Below are 6238 nucleotides of genomic sequence, written 5' to 3'. Positions count from 1 at the left end.
CTGGGTGCAACTACAGTAACGCCTTCCAAAACGGTCAGAAATCTAGGGGTAACCATCGTTAACAAGCTAAATTTCACAGGCCACATCTCAAAGACCGCAAGATCATGTAGATTCTACAATATCAGGAAGATAAGACCCTTCCTTCCTCTCTGAACATGGCACACAACTGCTTGTTCAGTCACTTGTCATAACTAGACTGGACTACTGTAACGCTCTCATTGCAGAACTCCCTGCGTGTGCAATCAGACCTCTGCAAATGATCCAGAATGCAGCAGCACGTATAACAATAATAATCATTTCGTCTCGTCCCTCCTTTTCGTTTTAAAAGACAAAAATCTGGGTTACAGTGAGGCACTTACAATGGGAATCATTGGGGCCAATCCATAAACGTTAAAATACTCACCGTTTTAAAAGTATAGACACAAGACGTAAACAATATGTGTGTTAACGTGATTTTAGTGAGATAAAATAGCTTGGGAAGGAGGTATTGCCCCAAGTGAAGGAGTTCAAGTACCTTGGGGTCTTGTTCACGAGTGAAGGGACAATGGAGCGGGAGGTTGGCCGGAGAATCGGGGCAGCGGGGGCGGTATTGCACTCGCTCTATCGCACCGTTGTCACGAAAAGAGAGCTGAGCCGGAAGGCAAAGCTCTCGATCTACCGGTTAATTTTCATTCCTACCCTCAGCTATGGTCATGAAGGCTGGGTCATGACCGAAAGAACTAGGTCACGAGTACAAGCGGCCGAAATGGGCTTCCTCAGAAGGGTGGCGGGCTTCTCCCTTAGAGATAGGGTGAGGAGCTCAGTCATCCATGAGGAGCTCGGAGTAGAGCCGCTGCTCCTTTGCGTCGAAAGGAGCTAGTTGAGGTGGTTTGGGCATCTGGTAAGGATGCCCCCGGTGTGCCTCCCTAGGGAGGTGTTTCAGGCACGTCCAGCTGGGTGGAGGCCTCGGGGAAGACCCAGGACTAGGTGGAGAGATTACATCTCCACACTGGCCTGGGAACGCCTCGGGGTCCCCCAGTCAGAGCTGGTTAATGTGGCTCGGGATAGGGAAGTTTGGGGCCCCCTGCTGGAGCAGCTGCCCCCACGACCCGACTTCGGATAAGCGGTTGAAGATGGATGGATGGATGGAAAATAGCTTGCTAACTTTTTCTGTATAAAGGTATAGACAATTTTACAACTTAGTGGCCACGATGACATAACGCTGTAAACCCCAAAACCCTCAAACGTTAGTAAAATCAGCTGCTTTAACAAATTTACAGCTCAAATAAGTTTTACCAGTAGAATTTAATTCAATTATAAGCGTCACATTTCTGCCTTTTTAACCCTCCAAAAATTGACCCATTGACTACCATTGTAAGTGTCTCACTGGAACCTCCATTTTTCCTTTTTTTAAAGAAAAGGACAGACAAGTCGTAATTATTTTTTTGTGGTAGTCAACATTATGCCACAAATGCTGTCGATTGAGCTTAACTTGTATTGAACCCGGAATATTTAAGTTTAAATTCGCGATTGCTAGGGGGCATGGGTAGCTCAGCAAGTAAAGACGCTGATTAACACACTGGAGTCGCGAGTTCAAATCCAGGGCGTGCTGAGTGACTCCAGCCAGGCTTCCTAAGCAACCAAATTGGCCCGGTTGCTAGGGTAGGTAGAGTCACATGGGGTAACCTCTTGGTCGCTATAATGTGGTTCTCGCTCTCAGTGGGGCACGTGGTGAGTTGTGTGTGGATTCCGCGGAGAATAGCGTGAAGCCTCCACACTCACTACGTCTCCGCGGTAACGTACTCAACAAGCCACGTGATAAGATGCACTGATTGATGGTCTCAGACGCGGAGACAACTGAGATTCGTCCCCCGCCACCCAGATTGAGGCTAGTCACTATGCCACCTTTTATGGTGCGTTCACATACAACGCGAATACAAATTTCGCCTCGCTTTGCTCACGCGAGTTTGACCGCTGGAGGTGTTCATATACAATGCGAAGCTCATGCGAGACAAGAGGACTTCTACGACAACTTCTCTTTCCGCCATCAACAATGGCCGATATCACAACGACTGCTGATCTTAGATTCCAAAGTCCCAGATACGTCGGAAAACCAAACGCCATCGTGTTTGGGTGCATGATATTGATCCAGATTTCTTCTGCTAATACGTCAGTACGTCAATAACATTCGGACAATCTCAATGCTGATAGGCTTTCGTGAAAACAAGCCATGCAGATTTTTCGCTCGAGTTGAAAGATTCACGCCATTCGCTTCATTTGCGCCGCCCGCCGCAAATTCACGTCTATTTACGTCTTTACATTGACTTTGTATGTAATCATGCCGCGCGAAACGCTCGATTCGCGTTGTATGTGAACGCACCATTAGAGCACATTGGGAATTGGGCATAAATGCTTAGATATTTGCCAATAACTCCAGTGGCTGCAATGTCATACTTTGCGGGCTGAGCGAGTAGCAGTAAATGTGTGATTTCATGCATGATGCAATTAAAAAAAGATCCTAAATCGAGGCTCGTTTGCCCATCACAGATTTAAGACGAAGATAGACTGATTTAGATTGGTGACCAATCCTAATAATGTAGTGTTTCCGCAAAGTTGGCAAGTTTTATTATCATGTAATGTTGGAACTTTGACTCATTGATGTATATTAATTCATAACAGTGAATGTTTATCAATAACCCGGTAAATCTCCTTGGGTGCCGACATGTTTGCGTGACGTCCCGTACCTGCATCGCAGCAAAAGTTGTAGGTTTCCACACGAGTTTCCAAGTTGGAAGTCCCAACCTCAAGTGCTGTTCCGTTGCACTTTATCCAAGTCAGCATTAGTGACGTCATATCTATGAACCATGATTTACTACTTGCTAGTTGGTTGCAGGCCGGGTAAAGTGAAGGGGCATTTTTTGTAAGACACTACCGATACATTTCAGCCACATGGTGCGATCCTTAGAGACTGCAGCGAGTCATAATCACAGTAAGATAGGGTGAGAAATGCTCAAAGTGTTCAACACTGCCTTAAAGATTGGAAGTTTCTTACTGAAGAGAAAGTGAACGCTTGGATGTGTCTGAGTATGCATGCATACTTGTGTGCTCCGCTACTGTTTTTTTAGTTTGAGCCTTTTTCGTTTCCATTTTTGGAGACATGCGTGCTAATGTGTGTGTGTGTTCATGCAAAGAGGAATGAGAAAGTGCGTGCCAAAGGCATGCTCTTTATGTGTGCATTTGATTATTTAAACGTGCATATCTGTGGGAGACAGTGCTTGTGTGTCAGGTATGCTTATATACAGTATGTGTGTGTTTGTGCGTGTATATGTCTGGTTTTTGTTTGCCAAATGCATGTCTGAGTATGTGCGTGGGTGTTGTTGGTGTGTGACTGTGTAATTGGTATGTGTGTCTGACTCATAGTGAGACATGCAGTGCAGACGCAAACAGATAGGGGAGGGATTTCATTTGTGAGGAGACACACATGCAGCTGGCGCAGTGAGCCATTGCCCAAATGGAGGCATCAAACAGTAACGCCTTGACTAAACAAACCATCAAATATCTTTGAAATCCTATTCTTATTTGGCCGCTTCAGTTTCAATGGAATCTTAATATGCGTTACTGGCCTTATGTGCACAGTTCATCAGTGCATGTTGTTCCAAAAAATGTCTTTGTAATCTTGCATCAGAATTTAATCGCTTGCTTTGCCTCTGAAATGACTTTCCTTTTTGGCTGACGTCACTTAGACCGCACAGGCTATTGGATGAGCGCATTTACATTTACATGCACAGAAATGCGCTGATAACAAGTGATGCGAATCATAAAGAATTTAACAGTTACAATTCTGATTCCTCTTAACGATTTCGGTTCCTTTAGTTCTGATTCTTTAATGAAATCGTGTCACATTTCATTTGTCAATGAATCATTTGAGATCATTTTAGATTTAATTTCAAGTTGGACATGATGAAAGTCATTATTGCACTCAGTCTAATTCACTAACCACTCCACTAAAAAGATCCAGCTCAAAAGAGTCAACTGTTTGGGAATCAGATTACACTGGTCACTCTGTATGTTTTGATTCACTAAAAAGAGCCAGCTCAAAAGAGTCACTTGTTTGGGAATCGGACTACACTGGTCATGCTGTACGTTTTGATTCACTAAAAAGATCAAGCTCAAAAGATTCAATTGTTTGGGAATCACTAAATTGGACACATTGTGTTTGGATTCACTAAAAGGAATCTGCTCATAAGAGTCATTTGTTCAGAAATCAGACTACACATGTCATGCTGTATGTTTAGATTCACTAAAAAGAACTGGCTCGTAAGAGTCATTTTTTTGGGAATCGGACTACACATGTCATGCTGTATGTTTTGATTCACTAAAAAGGGCCGGCTCAAACGAGTCAACTGTTTGGGAATCGGACTACGCTGGTCACGCTGTATGTTTTGTTCTCTAAAAAAGAGCCGGCTCAAAAGAGTCATTTGTTTGGGAATCAGACTACACTGGTCATGCTGTATGTTTTGATTCACTAAAAAGAGCCAGCTCTAAAGAGTAATTTGTTTGGGAATCGGACTACACTGGACACGCTATATGTTTTGATGCACTAAAAAGAGCCGGCTCTAAAGAGTCATTTGTTTAGGAATCGGACTACACTGGACACGCTATATGTTTTGATTCACTAAAAAGAGCCAGCTCTAAAGAGTCATTTGTTCAGGAATCAGACTACACATGTCACACTGTATGTTTTGATTCACACAAAAAAAATGGCTCGTAAGAGTCATTTGTTTGGGAATTGGACTAGACTGTTCATGCTTTATGTTTTGATTCACTAAAAAGATACAGCTCAAAAGAGTCAACTGTTTGGTAATCAGACTGCATTGGTCACACTGTGTTTTGATTAAAAAAAAAGAACCGGCTCGAAAATAATAATTTGTTCATGAATCAGACTACACTGGTCACGCTGTATGTTTTGATTCACTAAAAAGAACTGAAGCAAAAGAGTCATTTGTTTGGGAATCGGACTACAACAGACACAATGTGTGATTCAAGCTATTGATTCAGTTGCAGGGCAGCACAGCGCTTAATTGTGCTGCAGGAAACGCTGACCGATTATTTTAGTTTGTTGTTCCATCTGCGTCATCGGAAAATAGCCCGTTTGGGAATGTTAATGAAAGTCATGGCTGTGATCTTTAGTTTATTTAAATGGAACTGATTCTGTGCAAGAACCTGGTTCCCAACCCTAATGAAATCTACCAAAAATCTGCTTATTCCAAAAACAGTCAGACTTTATATCATCGGATAATTCACATTTTTTGACATAAAAAAAAAATAAGCATGCCCACAACACTTGTATACACTGGATACGCCAGTAAGAACACTGGTAAAGATTTTTACATGTAACGCGATATAGGAGTAATGGGCAAAAATCTACCGGTGTCAAACGGTTTATGATAACACTGTTTATGGCGTTTATATGACTGCATACGTTGACGGCTTATTAAGCATGATTGGTGTAACACTGTGCATGTAATCGCTCTTAATGTTAACCAACAGCCAAATGGCAAGTTATGCATTGTTTTAGACTACTGTTGTAGTAATGCAGCCTTTCTAAAAAATTGCCAGTAGGGCAATCATTTAATTTAACGGCCAATAACTATTTGATTAAGCATTTCAATTGGACATCAAGATGCTATCGAGGGTGAAGTTGACCTTCATTTTCCATATTCTGGTCACCATCTTCCCAGCAAGTAGAGGTTTAAATAAATATGTATCCAATCGACTGCAACCTCGCATTCAAGCTCCATTCTGGAATGGAACGCCGATTTTCCTGATCTAATCAATTTGTCCCATACCCAATTCAATTAGTTTCTCATTGAATATTCCATTTCACTCTGAAATATGTCACATTGCAGAAATAAATATGTCTTGCGTATGCCATTTCATGTTGACTTTAAGACCAATTCGGGATTGGTTGTTAATTATGTGAAAGTGAATAGAGCTATATGTGAATGCAAACATAGTCGTGTGTGTGTGTGTGTGTGTGTGTGTGTGTGTGTACAATGGATTGATGGTTACTGCATGAATCTGGCTTTGTGTTAGATGGTTCCACACCGAGCTGATGGTATTGGTCTGTTTTTAAGCACCTTTTATAACTAGAGCGAGACAGAAAAAGATAACAGTGAACATTTCTTCATCCCCATTGGAATGTACATATATGGAGTTGGATCCTCCGATGTTCAGCTTGATAAGACTTCGTTTTCTA

Source organism: Xyrauchen texanus, chromosome 39 (assembly GCF_025860055.1).
Source record: "Xyrauchen texanus isolate HMW12.3.18 chromosome 39, RBS_HiC_50CHRs, whole genome shotgun sequence".
In the NCBI taxonomy this organism is placed as follows: domain Eukaryota; kingdom Metazoa; phylum Chordata; class Actinopteri; order Cypriniformes; family Catostomidae; genus Xyrauchen; species Xyrauchen texanus.
Note: the sequence above shows the minus strand (reverse complement) of the source record.